The 21,802-nt window shown below is 39.8% G+C and overlaps 1 protein-coding gene across 13 annotated transcripts in view; it reads right to left on the bottom strand.

Annotated features, from left to right (window-relative positions):
• The window catches only part of PHLDB2 (pleckstrin homology like domain family B member 2), a 235,000-nt gene that overhangs the window by 199,468 nt on the left and 13,730 nt on the right, over positions 1-21,802 (bottom strand). The window lies entirely within an intron of this gene.

Below are 21,802 nucleotides of genomic sequence, written 5' to 3'. Positions count from 1 at the left end.
CTCTAATTTACAAAAGAAGAAACTATGAAATTGAGAAAGATTACATAGTTATTACATAAAAAAATCTGGTGGACAAAATTAGTACTAAATTATAGAATAGCCACACATGAGAATCACCTAAATACTAGCAGAACTTTTATAACCAAGGACATAAAGAAGTCACATGGAGACTAGTAGGAGGGATGGAGACACAAAATGGGTTGCCCCACACCCATGTAAGCAGTTAAGAATTAGGAGGGATATCTTGGCTTTAGTTGTCTCCCCTGAGCAGCTATCCCCCATACTGGGCTCCCCAGCCCAATCCACCAGTGCCAAGAGAAGTCTCATAACATCTGGCTGTGAGAATCAGCAGGGATTCAGTCCATATGAGAGGAAAGAATGCAGGAGTCCTAGACTTTCCTCTTAAAGGGCCTGGGCACAGACTTACTTGCTAAGAGACACATTCATTCTGAGCTCCAGTGCAGGGCCAGCAGCTCAAAAGGTGCCAGGGACATACAGAAAGGAAGCAAATCATTGGCTTTAGGACAAGAGCCTGAGGGGCAACTCCGTGCCATTTTGTTGAGCCCCCACAACAGATATAATAAGTATAGGCTGGCAGCACACTGAGTCTCCATTAACCTGGCTAATACCAGTCAGACAAGGAAAAGGAGTACAAGGTATCCAAAGTAGAAAGGAAGAAGTAAAACAGCCATTATTTGCAGATGACATGATACTATATAGAGAGAATCTTGGAGTCCACCAGAGACTTCCAGTCAGTTTGGAGGCATAGGTAAATGCAGCTCGCCTCCTCACACAACCACAGCAAAAAAAAATACAACTAAACCACAAAACAACCATCACCCTGAATAGTCAGAAAACTGAGCTGTATGGAAGTCCAACAACCAAGGAATTAAAGAAGTAATATTCATTCAGACAGGAGGGGCAGAAATGCAGAGATGCAAAACGGGCGCTCCAACAACTACATGTACTGGATAAAAATTGGGAGGGATATCTTGGAAGACAAGGATCACAGCTCCACACCAGACCACACAGTTCAGGGTTCCAGTGCCAGGAACATAAGTCCCCATAACTTCCGGCTGTACAAACCAGTGGGGGTTGGGGTGGCAAAAGACACTGTAGAATTCTCAGGTATCTCCTCTTAAAGGGTCTGCGATAGATAGACTTAGGACTTAAACAGATTCACTCCCTCTGAGCTCCAGCATAGGGACAGCAGCTTGAGGGACACTGGTAGCATATGGAAAGATACTAAATTGTCTAGCAACAGGGAAAATGCTGGGAGACAGCTTCCTCCTGGAAAAAACTCCAGAGGCCAGGCACTGGCCATTGTCCCTTTTCTGAGCCTTCCCCCACACAGAGCCACAGAATGGTGACACCATATCTGAGACTCCATCAACCTGGTTCACACAGGTTGTCCCACCTAGGTGATTACACAAGGCTCCACTACATCCAACATACAGATGTGCTTTTCTACATTGGGACACACTACTAAGCCAGGGGGCAAAGTATCTCTACTTAATAAATAGAAACAAACACAGGGAGGCTGTCAAATGAGGAGACAAAGAACTATGGCCCAAGCAAAACAACAGAACAAAACTCCAGAAGAAGAAGTAAACAAAATGGAGATAAGCAATCGATCAGATGCAGAGTTCAAAACACTGGTTATAAGGATGCTCAAGGAAATAATTGGGCACGTCAACAGCATAAAGAAGACTCAGGCAGAAATAAAGTTTACATTAAATAAAATAAAAAAATTCACAGGGAATCAAAAGTGGAGTGGATGAAACAGAAATCAAATCAATGATTTAGAACAAAAGGAAGAAAAAATTCAATCAGAACAGCAAGAAGAAAAAAGAATCCAAAAAAGTGATGATAGGGTAAGAAGCTTCTAGGATGACTTCAAACATACCAACAGTTGAATCATAGGGGTTCTGGAAGGAGAAGAAAAAGAGCAATAAATAAAAAATTTATTTGAAAAAATAATGAAAGAAAATATCCCTAATTTGGTGAAGGAAACAGACATACAAGTCCAGGGAGCACAGGGAATCCCAACAACATGGACCTAAAGAGGACCACACCAAGGCACATTATAGTTAAAATGCCAATGGTTAAAGATAAAGAGGTAATCTTAAAAGCAGCAAGAGAAAAGTAGAGAGTAAGCAACAAAGGAATTCCATAAGACTGTCAGCTGATTTTTCAAACAAAACTTTGCAGGCTAGAAGGGAATGGCAAGAAGTATTCAAAGTGATAAAAGCAAGAATCTACAACCTAGATTACTCTATCTAGCAAAACTATCATTCAGAATTGAAGGGCAGATAAAGTGCTTCCCAGACAAGGTAAAGCTAAAGGAGTTCATCATCACCAAGCCATTCTTATTTGAAATGTTAAAGGGGCTTATTTAAGAAAAAGAATATCAAAACTATGAACATTAAAAATGACAATAAATTTACAACTATCAGCAATTGAATCTAAAAAACAAACTAAGCAAACAAGCAGAACAGAAACAGAATCATAGATAGGGAGATCATTTGGATGGTTACCAGTTGGGAAGGGGAAGAGAGAGAATGGGGGCAAAGGTATAGGGAATAAGAAGTACAAATTTGTATGTATAGAATAGTTGGGAAGATGTTAAGAACAGTACAGAAGGTGGAGTAGTCAGAGAACTTATATGCATGACCCATGGACATGAACTAAGGTGGGGGGGATGTGGGATGGAATAGGGGGTACTGGTGCAGGGGGGGCAAAGGGGGAAAACTGGGACAACTGTAATAGCATAATCAATTAAATGTATTTTAAAAAAGAGTCCACAGCACAATTTACAATAGCCAAGAGTTGGAAGCAACCTGGGTGCCCATCAGTAAATGAATGGATCAAAAAATTGTGGTACATATACACAATGGAATTCTATGCTGCAGAGAAAAAGAAGGAGCTACTACCTTTTGCAACAACATGGATGGAACTGGAAAGCATTATGCTGAGTGAAATAGGCCAGGTGCTGAAAGACAAATACCATATGATCTCACCTTTAACAGGAAGCTAAACAACAAAACAAACAAGCAAGCAGAATAAAAACAAAGACACTGAAATAGAGAACAAGGGGACAGTGACCAGAGGGGAGAAGGAAGGGAAGTTAAGGGGAGAAAGGGGGAGGGATTTGGAGGAATAAATAGGAAGGATACAGGGACGAGAACTAAGGGGTGTGGAAATGGGAGGGAGGTGGGGAGCAAGGGGCGGGGGAGGCTGGGATGGGAAAAATAGACAAAAAACTGTACTTGAAAAATAACTAAATAAAATTAATTATTTAAAAAAATAAAATAAAATAAAATAATATATAAAAAACCTATTAGAATTAGTAAAATATGAGGGTACATAACTAATAATTAGAAATTGGTTGCATTTTATGCACCAATAGTGAACTATCAGGAAGAGAAATTAAGAAAACAATCCCATTTATAATTGCATTAAAAAAACTAAATTTAACTAAGGAGGTAAAAGACCTGTGCTCGGTAAATTATAAAATATGGGAGAAAGAAATTGAAGATACTAATGAATGGCAGCATATACTGTGTTCATAGAGAGGAAGAATTAACAGTGTTAAAATATCCATGCTACTCAAAGCAATGTATACATTCCATGGTATCTCTATCAAAATACCAATGGAATTTTTCATAGAACTAGAAGAAATAATCCAAAAACTTATATGAAACCATAAAAAGACACAGAATAGTCAAAGCTACCTAATATTAAATTATACTACAAGGCTATATTAATCAACACAATAGGGTACTGGTATAAAAACAGACACATAGAACAGAATAGAGAAAACAGAAATAAATCCATGCTTATGTTTAATTGATCTCTGACAAAGGGAGCAAGAGCATACAATAAGGTAAAGACAGTCTAGTCTATAAGTAGTGTTGGGGAAACCAGTAAGATATATGCAAAAAAAAATAACTAGACCAATTTCTGATATTATACACAAGAATAAACTCAAAATGTATTGAAGACTTGAGTGTAAAGCCTGTAAACATAAAACTCCTAGAAGAAAAAGTAGGTAGTAAATGCTCTGACATTGCTCTCAGCAATATATTTTTAGATATGTCTCCTCAGGCAAGAAAAACAAAATAAAAAGTAAACAAATGGATCTACATTAAACTAAAAAGTGTTTGCACAGCAAAGGAAAACACCAGCAAAATGAAAAGACACGTTCTGAATGGGAGAAGATATTTGACAATGATACATCTGATAAGGGGTTAATATCCAATATATATAAGAAACTCAAACAGGAATGCTGGCCAAGATGGAGGTGTGGGTAGAAACCTTTCACTTCCTCGTACCACTAAAAGGAGGTTAACGACCAATCTAAAATCGATAAACAACCAGAAGTGCCAGAAAATCAAACTGCATAAAGTCCTACAACCAAGGAATTAAAGAAACAGTCAAACAGAGCAGCCAGATGGATAAGGTGGCAGATGGAGAGAAAACATGGTGAGGCAGTAAAGCTGAGTAGGGGGGAAACACACTCAGAGCTGACTGTGGATTGTGGTGGTTGTTGTGGTGGGAGAAACTCCCAGTCTCACATGAGAGTTCACTGGAAAGTGGGCTATAGAGACAAGCAGAGGAGCTGCATCATTCCTTCTTTGGCCCAACCCCCACAGGCAGTGGTGCAGGGAGGGTTGCCCTGCCCTGGTGAATACCTAAGCCCCTGCCCCTTCACAATTTACCAGGCATGCCAGTTAAAGAAATGTGGCCCAAATGGAAGAACAGAGCAAAACTTCAGAAGCAGCTATGCGATAAGAAGATAGCTAACCTATTTGATGGAGAATTGAAAGCCCTGCTAATCCAAATGCTCACAGAACTGATCGAGCTTGGTCAAAAAATGAAAAAAAAAACCAAATGAAAGATACCCCAGAACAAAATAAAGCAAAATATTCAGGGAACCAACAGTGACAGGAAGGAAACTAGGATTCGAATCAATGATTTGGAACAAAAGGAAGAAATAATCATCCAACTGGAACAGAATGAAGAAACAAGAATTAAAAAAAAATGAAGAGAGTCTTACAAACCTCTGGGACAACCTGAAATGTTCCAATATTTGAATTATAGGAATTACAGAAGGAGAAGAACAACAGCAAGAAATTGAACACTTATTTGAGCAAATAATGAAGAAAAACTTCTCTAATCTGGTAAAGGAAATAGACTTCCTAGAAGTCCAGGAAGCTCAGAGAGTCCCAAAGAAGTTGGACCCAAGGAGGAACACACCAAGGCACACCATCATTAAGTTATCCAAAATTAAAAATAAGGAGAGAACCTTAAAGCAGCAAGAGAAAAGGAGTCAGTTACCTACAAATAAGTGCCCATAATACTATCAGCTGATTTCTCAAAACAAACCTTATAGGCAAGAAGGGGCTGGAAAGAAGTATTTGAAGTCATGAAAGGCAAAGGACTTACATCCAAGAATACTCTATTCAGCAAATCTATCATTTAGAATGGAAGGGCAGATAAAGTACTTCCCAGATAAGGTCAAGTAAAAGGAGTTCATCATCACCAAGCCACTATTATATGAAATGTTAAAGGGACTTATCCAAGAAAAAGAAGATCAAAACTATGAACAATAAAGTGAAAACAAACTCACAACTATCAACAAATGAACCTAAAAAAAGAGAACAAAACCAAAATCTAAGCAAACAACTAGAACAGAAATAGAATCAGAGAAATGGACATCACATGGAGGGTGTTTAGTGGGGAGGGGGAAGGGAGGAGTGGGGGGAAAAGGTACAGGGAAGAAGCATAATTGCATAAAACAGATGGAGAAAGATAAAAGTGGTATAGAAAACAGAGAACTCAAAGAACCTATATGTAGAACTCATGGAGATGAACTAAGTGGGGGAATGCTGGAGGGTTGAGGGGTGAAGGGTGGAGGAGAGATAAAGGGGGAAATTTGGGAAAACTGTAATAGCATAATCAATAAAATATACTTTTTAAAAAAAGAAACTCAAACAATTTAACACCAAAAAGACAATTTTTTTTTTTCAAAAAGGCAGAACACCGGAATAGTCATTTCTTCGAAGAGGACATACAGTTGGTCAATAGACAGATGAAAAGATGTTCAATGTCAGTAATCATCAGAGAAATGCAACTTAAAATCATAATAAGGCCCTGGCCTGGTAGCTCAGTTGGTTTGAGCATCATGGTGATAGGCCAAGGTTGTGGGTTTGATCTCCAGTCGGGGCACACACAAGAAGCAACCATAAATAAGGAACAACAAGTCGACCTCTCTCTCTCTTGGTCTCTCTGTCTCTTTCTCTCTTCCCCTTCCTTTCTCTCTCTAAAATCAATAATAATGATAAAAAATAAAACCTCACACCTGTCAGAATGGCTATCATCAAAACTCAACAGCTAACAAGCACCGATGAGATTGTGGAGAAAAGGTAACTTTATGGGACTGGAAATTGGTGCAGTTTCTATAGAAACGATATGGGGGTTCCTTAAAAAAATAAAATAGAACCAGCAAATGACTCAGTAATCACACTTTTGGGTATTAATCTAAAGAAAGCCCAAAACACTAATTAGAAAAGGTATATGCACCCTTACATTTATTGCAGCATTATTTACAATAGTGAAGATATGGAAGCCACCCAGGTGCCTATGAAAAGATGAGTGGATAAAAAAAGTGGAGATACATATATACAGGGAAATATTATTCGGTCATAAAGCAGAGTAAAATCTTATCATTTAAAACAACAAGAATGCACCTAGAGGGTATTATGCTAAGTAAAATAAGTCAGTCAGAGAAAGACAAACACCATATGATTTCATTTAGTTGTCAGGTCTCAGACATAAAATAAGCAAATAAAACAGAAACAACTCATAAACACAGAGAACAAAGTGGTGGTTGCCAGGTGGGAGGGGGGTTGGGATACTAGGGGGAAAAAGGTGAATGGATGAAGAAGTACAAATTGGTAGTTACAAGACAGTCAGGGGAATGTAAAGTACAGTATAGGGAATATAGTCATTGTTATTGTAAAAAATAGGTACGGTGTCAGGAGGTATTAGACTAATTGGGAGATCACTTTGTAAGTTATATAAATGTCTAACCATTATGATGTATACCTGAAACTAATACAATATTGAATGTCAACTGTAACTGAATAATTTTAAAAAAACCCTGGTGCTCTGATCTTCCCATTTGCTGTGTGTTTGTGTTTTCAGAGGATGAAATGATAACAATGAGTTGTCAAAGAGGAGTCTACAGGACTGGTGATTGGATTTTATCCACCTCAAGATTCAAAGAATGGGACCATGTCTTTTCATCTACCCATAAGCTTCAGTTCTCAGGGAGCTGCTTCATAAACGCTGGCTCTGGCCTTCAGCTCTAACTGGATCCCTCCACATATTTTCTAGCCCAGCAGAGTAGTTTAAGAACCAGGAAGAAGATATATTACCTTTTGCTTTTAACTTTATTTTTTGTCTATATAACAGAATTAAAAATGCCAGTTACTCTGACCTAAATGCACTTCTCTGTCCTTTTAAAGTCAGTTGAAAGCATAAATAACTTCTGGATTGATCATTTTTCCTGGATCCTTGGTACTGCCTGACACCAGGGATCCACTTCCTCATCTGAAAAGTGAGGGCCTTACGACAAGATAATTTTGTGGATGACTTTTAGCTGTAAGGTGCTCTTTGTATTGTGGAAGAAGAGGGTGGTATGGGGCAGGGCAGGGTCAGGGAAGGTATAAAAGCAGAACAGCCACCAGGCTGTGGTTCCTGGGGTCATTACTTCCCATTATCTTCCTCCACTGGCTTTTGGGTTTATCCATTTTTTGTTACTACCCCTGAGTACCGATATCAGTCTTTTCTCCGGCCTTACCAGGAAATCAATTAGTCACACCAAAGTGCTTAGAACACAGGTGCTGTTGGAATGAGCTGAGTAATGGGTTCCTTACCTCTGCCTGTTTTCCCCACCCCCCTTCTGTGAGAATGGCAGATTGGTGAAGTCGAACACTCCTTGGAAGTAGTTGCCCGAGGCTATTTTTTCTTCTCTATTGATAAAAGACAAATCTCAACAAACCATGGCTCTGACATGTTCCTCTTAGGGCACTGGGGAGGGTTGACCAGATGACCTGGGTAGGTCTTCCAACTGTCAGACTCGGTGACTCTGAAGTTCCTCTTCACCATTATATCATGGGGGGGATTAGCACTCCTCACTCAGCAATTACAAATTAAGGCTTGGAAGACAGAGTCTGACTCATGAAAAAGAAGGGAGGTCGGAGTTCAAGCCTGACTAAGTGGGCCTTGTTTCCTGTGCTCTGGCATCAGAGCTACTCTGTTACACAACTCCGAGAGGCTCTTGTTCTGCTGCACTCCCTATAAAAGACGACGGGGGCACAGTTTTTACATGATTGGTCAGAAACCGTGCCCCTGAAATTGAGCGCTACGGCTGCCTTCCTTTCCTCATGCAAAACTTCGTATCATCTGGAGGTTTAAATCTGAAGGTCCGGGGAGGACTTTCATCATAGCTGCCTTGTGAAACCTGGCAAAACTCTGTATCAGCAAGCACATGCTGGGGCAAAAATGTGATTGATCAAGAAGGGAGGCTCGAGTCGGGGTAGGGCGTTGAGTACTTTATAACCCGGGCAGCAAACCAAGCTGAACTCACAAGACAGAAAAATATACAAAAGACTACACTATTTTACCCATCATGCTATGTGTGTGTGTGTATGAAGTGCTTTCAGGAGTTAATGGGTTTCTTTGTTCATGTGATCCCTTTACCATTTAATAAATGCCATTCCCTGGCTGCGACCAAGGGCCAAGTACTTCCCAAACATTACTTCATTGGATCCTCCCAGTAACCCTATGAGGTAGGTGTTATTATCTCTATAAACAGAAAACTGGATTTCAAAGAGGTTCATAATTTGTCCAAGATCGCACAAGTTAAGTAACAGTGTCAAGGGTCAAACTCAGATCTGTCTGATTCCAAGGCTGTGACTTTACCAGAACAGCAAACTTATTCCTTTCTACTATGGCATTATATTGTTTTGAGCTAATATAGCCTCATCCCTAACTCTAACCCGCACTAGGGTAGAAGCGGTAATAATGATAATAGCAACACTTGTGGAGCTTAGTATGTGCTGGGAACTGTCCTAAATACTTTATAATGTATTCAGTAACTTATTCCATGTAAAATCTTACACCGAAGGGTCAAGACCCATTTCTGGGTGAGGGAACTAAGACATGTGAAGTTGAGAAACTGGCCCACAGTCACCCAACTAGCCAGGACGGGGAATCAAGGCCAGATCATTGGCTCCTGAGCCTGTGCCAGCCACCTCCAGTCTGAAATAGGTCGTCAGAAAGATAAATCACTCAGTGAAAACCCTGTGTACTGTTCAGACTGGTCCAGGCCCACATTAGAGACAGCTTGTGAAGCATTCGCACTCTAAGGGAGAAGAATCCTGGTGAACCTCTAAGTCCTTGGTTTCCATTGCCTGACTGGCCAAACAGCCAGGCGCAGGCAGGGTCATATTGCTGAGGGCAGCCTGGCTTTCCTGTCTTTCCTTGGGGGAACCTGTGGTAGCAGTAAGGGGCTCAGGAGAAGTAGATATATATCCTCTATCAAAAAGGAAGGTAGTTTTCATTTTTTCATTTCTCTTCTCGCTTCTTAGTTATTGCTCTCCTTTTTCAGGAAAGTGAAATCGATTCTTTGGAATTCTTAGGAACCCGAGGGTTTGTAATCTGTAGCGTTTATAAACTTGCTAAGAGCACTGGGAAATGAGGTGTCATTTTGCACATGAAGTCATATTTTAACCCAAACCAGAGAGAGAGAGAGAGAGAGACTTGAGTCTGTGGGGATCAGAGCTGGGTATTGTGTTACAGAAATTTTCCATTTCAGACACAAAATACATACAGCAGTATGTGAGCCAAAAAAGGCTGAGAGAGACTCCAGGAGGGCCTGAAGAAATAATACCTCCTCCTTTAATCCCGCAGAGTATAGCCAGGTTCTTGGGGAGGGCTGTCCAGAGGTCTGGATCAGATCCCTCAGCCCTCTGGGATTACTATGATGATAATAGCAGCATCACCAAGTAAAACTTCAGAGAGTTCCCTACAACGCCCTTGGGCAAGAACCTTAACTTTTTAGTCCTTGTTTCCTCTATCTGATGATGAGAGAAGCACCTCAAAATTCATTGAGAGTAGTAAAAATCTTATACATGTGACTGTGTGTGATAAAATGGTATGTTAATGCTAGTTAGATTATTATTAAACAATACTTACAGCTAGTATTCATTTAAACCTTACTATTCTTGGGGCACTGTCTTACAGCTTTCTCAGCGTTACCTCAATCCTCACAACAACTTGAGAGATTGGTGGTATTCTACTTATGATTTTATATGTGAGAAAATTGCCATTTAGAAAAACTAAGGGTCCTGGCTGGTGTAGCTTGGTGGATTGGTGGATTGAGTGTGGGCTGCAAACCAAGAGTCGCTGGTTCGATTCCCAATCAGGGCACATGCCAGGGTTGCAGGCCAGGTCCCCCCAGTAGGGGGTGCTTGAGAGGCAACCACACATTGATGTTTCTCTCCCTCTCTTTCTCCCTCTCTTCCACTTTCTAAAAATAAATAACCAAAATCTTAAGAAAGAAAAGGAAAGCTAAGGGACTGGCACAAGTTCATAACCTCAAGTGGTAGACCTGGTCTCAGACAGAAATCTGGTCTGGTCCCCATGAACTCATACCTTACCCTGTCTGCCTCCTCAAGGGCAGACCAGCCCGGGCCCACACTGCTCTGGTCCTGGGCTGAAGCTGGTGGACTGGATAGGGGGCATCATTTGTCTGCAAATGTGTTTCTTTGGCTTTTCACCCTATCTATTAGCAGTGCCCCATTCCAGTTAGCATAGAAGCATCTATTTTGAAGAAACTTTGGGGTGGTTTTCCAGGTAAATAAATTGTTTTTCCCCCCCTCAGGCTCAATTCCAAAACCGATATCACCTAGAGCAGTGGTTCCTGCGGCTCAGGATCTCTGACAAGCAGCCTCAGCCTCCCCAGGAAACCTGGGAGAAATGCAAATTCTCTGGCTCCACCCACATCCACTGAATCAGAAACTCTGAGGGGGGCGTGCAGCCATCTGGGTGTTTAACCAGCCCTGGAGCTGATTCTGATGCAGCTAAAGCTTGAGAACCTTAGGCCTCTGAGGTGGATTTAGGAGAGAGTTAAATCAGGAATTGAGGTCTATGATTCTTAACAGCTGCTAGTGACTCATTTCCCCCCAGTCATTCCCTCCTGGGTTTCTGTCCTTTTTAGGATGAAGGATTTGCTCTGGACCCATCCTGTGTGATAAATACCATCAACGGTGTCGTTCCTTTCTGAATCGAGGTGCACGAGGAGACTGAGCTTCACCCATTCCCATGTGGGTGCAGAGCCCACTTCTGTTTTTGGAACCACAGGCTCGTTTTCCAGTCTGGATGACTAGCTTCAAGTTATCCTTCATGCCAGAAAGGGAAAATAAGGTTTAATGAAACTGTGGTTCTAGGTTGAGCAATTGCAGAAATGGAGTAAGCTCTCCAACTGTGCTCAGTTTTAAAGGTTCTGAACGGAGTGATGTATGAGCCCTGTCTCCATCCTCCCCATCCATCCCTATGTAAAATTCATGGCAGAGGATGAAGCAATTAAAGCTGAAAATGGGAGAAATCATTGCCTCATTATTTTAAGGGAAGCTCTGACTCAAGCTTTGTCTGTTCTCAGGCTGGGGGTCCCACCAGTCTCTCAAAAGGAAAACAAAAACCGAATGCACATTTTCTTCTGTCCAGAGACTGCTGTAAAATGGGTTCCCCATTCAACAGAAACCTGCCTTTTAATAACTGTGTAAACATAAATTTCAACAACATTTACTCTAGGTTTGCTAGTTTGGTCACAAAAGCCTTTCCTGTCTTCTGAGACACTGCTTTTCCTAATTAAAAAAATAGTGAGAAATTTTATTCAGCTTTGCCAGAAAATGGTTACTGATGTGGGTTGTATTTCGCATCCTTGGGGTAGAAGGACATTTTCTTTTGTTTCAACAAAGACTCACTGAGTTCTGGTTCGAGGGGTCCCTGGAGTGCATCCGACATCTCCAAATTAGGTAAAGTGAGAATTTACAAAATGTAAACACGGTTTCTGTTGCTGGAAACTCTATTTGAGTTTCAAAAGAGTTTTGCTCAGCACTTTGTGTTATCTGGTCTTACTTTAATTCACTGCAGACATACTGAAAGAATACTAGTCATGAGCGTGAGTGAGCAGCACGAAAATGAAGGCAAGATGTGCTATGGGTATTAAACCCTGACCTAGTGGAGGGAAGACTGCCCAGAAATGTCTTTCCTGAGATGCTTTTGCAGAAGTATTGTGGCTACAACCTAAATCCAATAAGGGAGAAGGAAGAAACTGGGATTTCACATGGCCTTCCCTATTTGACAGATAGAGCAAGTTCTCTGCCCCTAAAGACCCCTTCCTTATAAATTGTGGCTATTAGGAGATTTCTGGCCAAGATGAAGTTGTAGGTGGAAATACTGAACCTCCTTGCACAACCAAATTTAAGGACAACAAAGATTTAGAAACAAAAACACAACAAAAACAGACAGAAAAGTGAACTATACCAAAGTCAGACAACAGTGAACCATTCATCCAGACCAGTAAGAGGGGCAGAGTCAGCTGCTGGTGGAGAGGGGTCCAGGCAGGAAAAGATGGTGGTTAGAGGACCTGGGCGGGTGCAGGAGGAAAACCCAATAGGCTAGCAAGGCAGCTGGCTGACCATGGACACACATTAACGCGCAGATAAACCAGGAAGATTTAAAAACAATCAGTGAGACAGACCAAGCAACCCAGGGCCCCAGCAACAGGAAATAAAGACTAAAAGCACTGATTGGAAAAACTTTCAGGGGTTGAGGTGCCGGGAGAGGCTCCCAGCCTCACAGGAGAGTTCGTTGGGGAGACTCACAGGGTCCTAGAATATACACAAGCCCACACACCCAGAAACCAGCGCCAGAAGGGCCCAATTTGCTTTTGGGAAGTGGCAGAGGGGACATAAATTTAAGAGAGAGAGGAACAAGTGCCATCGCTCCCTCTCTGACCCCACCCCCACATACAGCATCACAACCCAGTGACTTGGGTTGCCCCACCCTGGTGAATACCTAAGGCTCTGCCCCTCATACATAACAGACTCCACCAGACCAAAACATTATGGCTCAAGCAGAAGAACAGCTCAAAGCCCCAGAGCCAATACTTCTAAGTGACCAAGAGATAGCCAGCCTATCAGATGCACAGTTCAAAGCACTGGTGATCAGGATGCTCACAGAACTGGTTGATTTTGGTTGCAAATTAGATGAAAAAATGAAGGCTACACTAGGTGAAATGAAGCAAAATGCACAGGGAAACAATACTGATGGAAAGAAAACTGAGACTCAAATCAATGGAGTGGACCAGAATGAAGAAAAACAACAAAACAGAAAAGAAGGAAGAAACAAGAATTCAAAAAAATGAGGAGAGGCTTAGGAACCTCCAGGACATCTTTAAATGCTCCAACATCCAAATTATAGGGGTACCAGAAGGGGGAAAGGAACAGCCACCAGTGAAAAACTTATTTGAACAAATAATAAAGGAGAACTTCCCCAATCTGGCAAAGGAAATAGACTTCCAGGAAATCCAGGAAGCTCAGAGAGTCCTAAAGAAGTTGGACCCAAGGAGGAACACACCAAGGCACACCATAATTACATTATACAAGATAAAAGTGAAGGAGAGAATTATAGAAGCAGCCAGAGAAAAGGAGGCAGTTACCTACAAAGGAGTTCCCATAAGACTGTGAGCTGATTTCTCAAGAGACCTTAGAGGCAAGAAAGGGCTGGAAAGAAGTATTCCAAATCATGAAATCCAAAGATCTATATCCAAGATTGCTCTATCAAGCAAAGCTTTCATTTAGAATGAAAGGGCAGATAAAGTGCTTCTCAGATAAGGCCAAGTTCAAGGAATTCATCATCACCAAGCCTTTATTATATTAAATGTTAAAGGGACTTATCTGAGAAAAAGATGATAAAAAATATGAACAGTGAAAGGATAGCAAACTCACAGTTATTAAGAACCACACCTAAAACAGCAAACTAAGCAGACAGCTAGATCAGGAGAGGAGCCACAGAAATGGAGATCACATGGAGGGTTAGCAACTGGAGTGAAAGGAGGAGAGGGGGGAGAAGGTACAGAGAATAAGTAGCATAGACGGTAGGTAGAAAATAAGCAGGGGGAGGGCAGGAATGTATGGGAAATGTAGAATCTAAAGAACTTATGACACATGGACATGAACTAAAGGGGGGAATGTGGGGGGAGGGGTGTGCAGGGTGGAGGGGAATGAAGGGGGGAAATGGGACAATGGTAATGGCATAATCAATAAAATATATTTAAAAATAAATTGTGGCTATTAGGAACCAACAATAAATATTTTATCTCAACATAAAAGTTTGAATAGGAATGGAGAGAGACAAACCTGAGCCTAAAATTTGACTTTATCTTTTACTAGCTGTGTGCCCTTGGACCAGTTATTTACTGGGACCTGTCTCTTCCCCTACAAACTGGGGGGAACCCAACTCATAGGGTTCCTGTAAAGACTGATCTGGATAACAGCCAATTCTGGCACTTAGTAGCTATTACTACTGTATTTTTTTGGTCATGTTAAACTCAGTTGGTAAAAACAGTAAATTTACATGCTAAAGCAAATATTCTCCACTGCCTGTACTAAGGATATTATATATATCTTTATATATACATATATATATATATAAAGATATACATGTAAAATTACATTTTTTTTACTTTAATCAGCTCTGAAAAGCAGTAAGTTTACTCTTGTCTTTCCTTAAATTTCACAGCGAACACTACAGACTTATTCCTGGCATTCTGAGTGATGCTCCCAAGCTGAAGATGGCCTTGACTCTCCATTAATAGGACTCATTAGTAAAGTACAGCTACTGACATCTTTCTGTCTTCTGTCTACTAGGTTATAAAGCCACTGTCCTGGTTTCATCATGGTTGTTGACTGACCTCTCCCATGGAGTCAACCGTATGAAAAATGTAAAGCTATGGATTCTTCAAAGAATATCCACACACACACAATTCATTTGGAATATTTTGCTAGAAAAGAATTTAATGACAATTTGATGTTTCTAGTAAACTCTGATTTTGCAATTTAAAATAGATATACTCAAAAAGGCAAGAAATAAACTATTAATGTCACATTACTGTTTCCTGTTTTGTAATCCAGTTTATTGTTATTAAAGTGGTTCACAAATTCAAAATTACAAAAAATGAGGAGTCTGTGAGGAAAGAGGATGGTAGAACTTTAGAATGTATTGGAATAAGTTCAGGCATTTCTTTCATAAAAATGCCCACACACACATTTTGAAACCCCCGCTGGCTGGAGGAATGCAGAGAGAACCAGAGCTTGAACGGTGGGGGCTGGTGCAGAAATGCATGAGCTCGTGGGCCCCGCCCTGCCACAGTGAGATTAGCCCCCATGTGGCAGTTCATGTTTCTGTGGTTTGCTGAGGGCTTGGGCTAGTTTTAAGTAATTTTCTTCAAGGTCCTCCAAGCCAGTTTAAAGTTATTTTGTGAACTACTCATTCTATCATTTGCTTTAACAAAATCTACCACAATCTATTAAGCATCTGAGTGTGTTCTCTCTGAGAAGCAGCTTAGAGTCCGCTTTTCTTAAATTTCAACTTTCTACCTCATTGCAGCTAAATCTGTTTATCTCCCTGGTGTTTACATGTTTCCCAGGCACTGAGCTTTTTGACTCAGTCTTGCTACACAGTCCACAAGAAACTCTGAAAGATTCATGGTCTGTGTCTCTAACTAGAGGTTTTACAAAATGAATGGAACATTAGCTGGTAACAAATAGGTCATCCAATGCTTGAGGGCTACTGCTTGTTTCGTTCTTTGCCACATTTCTAATTCAGTCAGCACTAGGTACTTCTTGAGGGTCCATTCACTGTGTGAAGGACACAGGGTCTTTGCTCTTTGGCCCTGGACCTTGCACAAGTTTTCTCTCCTTGTTCCTTCTCCACCTAATTACTATCTATCACACACGCACACACGCTCACTCACATACACATCTTTGTCTCCATCTGCTTTCCTTATTCCTTTTTTTCTTTACATTTGGTACTTGTTTAATGTTTTATTTTCTGAAATCGCAAGATTGATTTAGAACAGGTTTCCTCAAACTTCCCAGTTGAAAAATAGTCACCTGGGATGTTAAAAATATATAGTTTTTTGGGCCATCTAAGCTGGTTTAAAATTGTTTAAATATAAATAAAAAAGGAACCATATATTTCCTGGCACATACAACTCAACAGGGCTTGAGGAAGGGTTCAGGGATTTTATTATTTAGGGCCCAGGTGGCAAACCGGCCCTCCCCCTTGTTTTATCCGGTCCGGCACCTTGTTTCTGCCCAGTGGCAGTGCTGAGCTCTCGATGAACAGTTAAGGAGCAGTTACATTTACACAGTCCTAAATTACATTCAGCCCTTTGAAGGCTATGGTAGATGCCTCAAGAGAAGGGACAAAGTTTTATAGATTTCTTTTGATTCTTTCATTTGTGTTCACACAATGCCTTTCCCTCAGATGAATGAGGTTTTGTTCCTGATTTAATTTTCCCTTTAAATATTCATATCTTTCTGCCTTGATAGGGAATATATCATTTCATCTCATATACCAAGAGACATATGATTTGGGAAACCTAGTTTTATTCTAGCTGGTGCAGCTGTTAGGTACTCAAATAACACCCTAATCCTTTATAAAAACTTAATCGAACAGCTGCCTTGATAATATGCAGCTTCAATAACAGCCTTTGTTGAGGAAAATAATATCCCATTGTAATAAGTCTCACAGATTGATGACGTTCCTCTGCAAAGACATGTCTAATGGGCAGGGGTCCCCCAAACTGGAAATCGAGATACACGCTGAAAAAAATCACCTGTAATTTCTGCCATGAGATGGAAATATATTCTTTGGGCTTAGCAACTGTTGGTATCTTTGCTATATTCGTGGTTTAATTAGACCATCTCAATGCAGTGGAACAGCTCTTTAAAGTACTTTGTAACAAGGATACTATTGTTAAAGAAAAATAGCTCTTTCACTTGAGCCATTAAAATTATAGAAGAGAAAAATGAAAAAAAATACCCCTGGCAGCATATTTTCTCATTTGGCTGTGACTTCTCGAGCTTAATCACCAAAAAGCCTCTGCAAAGCCATTCTTGTTTACACAGCAGTGTGATCTGGATTCTTGTAAAATTAAACATAGTTTGACGAATTAAATTTAACACCACCCCCCTCCAGGATGTTGTAAATGTAAAGGAGACTAAAACAAACATGGGGAATATTATAGTATTAAGGCAGCGTAAAGTCCAATCTAATAAAACATAATAATCATGCTTACAAATATAATTTAGTGTAAAGAATATTAACAGTTGGTATTAACTTTTAAAAATATGTACCTACATCATCTTTCATACAGATGTCTTTGTTTCCCCACAGATTTTTTTTTTAAACCAGAATTTACCAGAGACATTTATTTGAATATTGAGTTAAGCAGTTCGGTGGTTTTGCATTGTTGTGGTTTAAAATCTCTATGGAGAATTTGTGAAATTGGCATCTTACATTATTGATGGTTAATTACATTAGAAAGTGCAGTCTCTTTGAACTTATCTTCAAAATGGATTTTTTTTAATCAAAAAGGTTGACAGGTAATCTGAAAGTTATGTCCCAGTAGAACTGAACAGAAAAGACTCCCCAGCCATGTTCAAATTTATTTAGAAGTGTTTCTCTCTGGCCTTTGCAGTTTTCTGGTAAGTTCCCTTTCTGCTAAAAGATTCAGAGTCAGTGTTTGTTTGTGACGAACTATAACACAGAGGTTCAGTGCCAGATCTTTAGGACCAGAAACTCCAGTGTGTCCAAGTGCCCACAGCTGATCGGGCTCGGGGCTGCACACCTCACAAGAAGCTGATGTTAGTGTCACTAACATCATTTACGTAAACTCCTCAGTCCAAATAAGATTCAAGATTATACAGAAAAACACAATCCTCCAAGATGGAAAAATAAAAGAGGAAAATAGGAGGAGGCAAAAATAAAAGTAGTGGTGCATAAGTCAGATTGCTAAATGTATTATTTCACAATGAGAAATGGAACTTGTAGGCAAGTGAGAACACTCTCTTCCCTGCAGGAGAGGCTTCCTGGGAAGCCGAAAAATCAGAGGCTGCTGTTGGGGGCGGGCAGGGGGAGTGATGAATATGGAGTCTAAACAAAGGAAACTCTGCTACCCTCAGAGGTCGGTCACTAAACAAATAACATCCCCTGGGCTCCTCTGCCCTGGCTTTGCTGTGGCTGGTGAGTGTCTGCTTTCGGCCCTGCAGTGTCCTTTAAGTCTTTTTGGAAATGTAAGTATATTTGGAATAGAATACACGTAAAATCACTTACTTTTACAAAGTATTTCCCAAACCTCAGTCATTCCTATACTATCTTCACAATCTTGCTTATTCAGATACTCTCTGTTCTATTGCTTTTTTATACCTAAATACCTCCAAAACTTTTGTTCTAAATAATATACATTAATGTAACAGCTTACCATGCTACATATATATTTTTAATCCTCACCAGATGATATACTTATGGATTTGAGAGAGAGACATGATAGGGAGGGAGGGCAAGGAATGGAGAGAGAGAGAAAGAGAGGTTGATGGGAGAAACATTAATTGGTTGACCTTCAGTACATGCCTCTACTAGGGATTGAACCTGTAACCTAGGTGTCTTTCCTGACCAGGAATCAAACCCACAACATTCTGGTGCATGGGGCATTTTTCCAACCAACTGAGCCACCTGGACAGGGCTGTGCTACATATTTTTTTGTGCTTATAGAAATAAAACTCATAGTATTAAAATTATTATGTATCATCACCTTGCATTCTGCTGAAAGTTTACCAATTGAACTACAATTTTGTTCTTGTTTAAAAAATCATGCATACACGTTAAAATTTTTGGAGTTCTTACCTACCAGAAAATGTCTATGTTTTTCTGTAATCCTTAATTTATAGTTTGGCTGGGTATAGAATTCTCCATTGAAGTCATGTCTCCTCCAATCTTGGAAGGCATTCTCCCAATATCTTCTAACATCATACAGTGATTGATGTTCATGAGAAGTCAGAAGCCAGTTTAATTTACATTTTTTGTAGATTCCTTTTTCCTCTCCGAAAGTTCTTATGTTCTTTTAATCTTTGGCATTCTAATTTATTGTAAGGTTACCTAGTTGTTTTCTTTTTAATTTAATTGGCTAGAAATGATCTCTTTTGATCTAAACATTATGACTTTTGTATGCTAACATTCTTTTTGATAATTTCTTTTTTTCAATTTTCCGTGCTGTTTCTGAGACATCTGTTGGTTAAATATGGCACTTCTTGAATTGGGTCTTGATGTTTGGAGCTTGTATCAGTCTGAGCTGGTCAGCACAATAAAAGCCTTTCTGTGTATTCCCAGTAGAAAGCATTTCAATACACAGAATAAACATTGGAAGAGGTGGAGGAGTGAAAGTTTCTTGAACTGTCACTGACTAGCTCAGTCTGCCATCTCAGTGTGCATGCTTCTCTAGATGTTCACCTTGAAGATGCTTCTGACCTTGGGTGCCCCACTGCTAATGCGTCTGCTTGAAACTTTTCCCATTACTCTAGAGAAAAATGACCTCTTTGCTTCTACCTTCTAAGTTAGATACCCAGGCTCTAACCTGGAACCATGTGGGACCGGAAAATGCATTTCCTGAGATTGGCAAAAATAAGTAACAGCAGGTACTGGCTTGAATGTGGAGGACAGGCACTTTCACACACTGTGATGACAGAAGTGTGAATTACTACAACCTCTTTTCTCAGGGAAGTTTGTAAAAATTATATTAAAATGTTTTATTGTAGGTAGATTTTGACTTAGAAAACTCGCTTCTAGAATGTAAAAGACCTGTACCAGAAAATTAGATGACACTGAAGAAAGATATGAAAAAAGATACAAATAAATGGAAGCATTCACTGTGTTCATGAATAGGAAGAATTAACATCATTAAAATGGACATACTACCCAAAGCAACCTATAGAGTCAATGGAATGTCTATCAAAATACCAATGGTATTTTTCACAGAATTAGAACAAATAATCCTAAAAGTTCCAAAATAGCCACAGCAATCTTGAGGAAGTGTGGGAAATTGCTTCACATGCTGTGGAAATGTAGCTCAGCCCTCACATGAAAAACCAGTGGGGCGCGTGTGGGCACACAGGACTCATGCCCACCAATAGGTTTTCCTGTGGGGAATCAGGCCTACATTGTACCTAGGCCACAATGGGGCTTGCTTTTGCTAAAACTCCTTTACCCTGAATTGAGGCAAAAAGGGCTTACTGCAGCTTCCTAAAATCTGAGCTTAACCTCCTAAGTACAGAGTGTTAACAATCCAACCACTTTTCCCTTTACATTTGCAAATAGCCTTCCTCTTTGATGTGATTAGCAGCAGTATCTCCTTTGTTGTCTGTAAAAGGTAACCACCTAATGTGAACCTGTGCATAGTAAATGAGGACTACCCTCCTTGTAATCTACCCAAGAAAACAATAAAAGCCCGTCTAGGCAGGGGTCAGGGCTCTCTCTCTCTGACTTAGAGAGTGGCTGTGCCATCCCTTTTTTCCCCACAGGATTCCTGTAGTCCATGTGTATTTGTTCACAAGCAACCACAACATACATGAATTCTGATGGCCAGGATCCACCACAGGAAAGAACAACAAAATTGGAGGTATCATGCTACCTGATATCAAACTATACTACAAAGCTATAGTAATCAAAACAGCCTGGTACTGAGATGAAAGCAGACATGTAGATAAATGGAACAGAATAGAGAGCCTAGAAATAAACCCATATCTATATGGTCAATTAATATATGACAAATAGGCCAGCACATACAAAGGGGTAAAGACAGTTTCTTCAACAAATGGTGTTGGGAAAATTGGATAGATACGTGCAAAAAAATAAAGAAAGAAAATAAAAAGAAAAGAAGAAAGAAAGAAAGAAAGAAAGAAAGAAAGAAAGAAAGAAAGAAAAGTCTATCTTCTTACACCATATACTATAATAAACTCAAAGTGGACTAAAGACTTAAATGTAAGACTTGAAACCATAAAACTCCTAGAAGACAACATAGACAGTAAACTCTCTTACATTTCAGTTAGCAATATTTTTATCTGATATATATATATATATATATGTATGTATATATATATATATTTTTTTTTTTGGCAAAGGAAACCAATGAAAAAAATAGAGAAATTAGACCACATCGTGCTATTTTTTTCTCACAGGAAAAGCAACCATCAATAAAATGAAAAGACAACCTGTTGAATGGGAGACCATATTTGCCAATGATATATCTAATAAGGAATTAATGTGCAAAATTTATAAAAAACTCATATGACTCACCATAAAAAAATAAAAAAATTCACTTGAAAAATGGACAGAGGACCTGTATCGACCCTTATCTAAAGAGGGCATACAGATGGCTAATACACGTATAAAAAGATGCTCAATGTCACTAGTCATTAGAGAAATGCAAATTAAAACCACAATGAGATATTACCTTATACCAGTCAAAACAGCTGTTGTCAATAAATCAAACAAATGCTGGTGAGGATGTGGAGAAAAGGGATCCCTCATGCACTATTGGTGGGAATGCAGACTGGTGCAGCCACTATGAAAAACTCTATAGAGGTTCCTCAAATAATTAAAATGG

The sequence above is a fragment of the Artibeus jamaicensis genome, unplaced genomic scaffold (assembly GCF_021234435.1).
Source record: "Artibeus jamaicensis isolate MK-2021 breed Jamaican fruit bat unplaced genomic scaffold, CSHL_Jam_final contig_3126, whole genome shotgun sequence".
Taxonomy (NCBI): Eukaryota; Metazoa; Chordata; class Mammalia; order Chiroptera; family Phyllostomidae; genus Artibeus; species Artibeus jamaicensis.
Note: the sequence above shows the minus strand (reverse complement) of the source record. Positions and strands in the feature narration are given on the sequence as shown.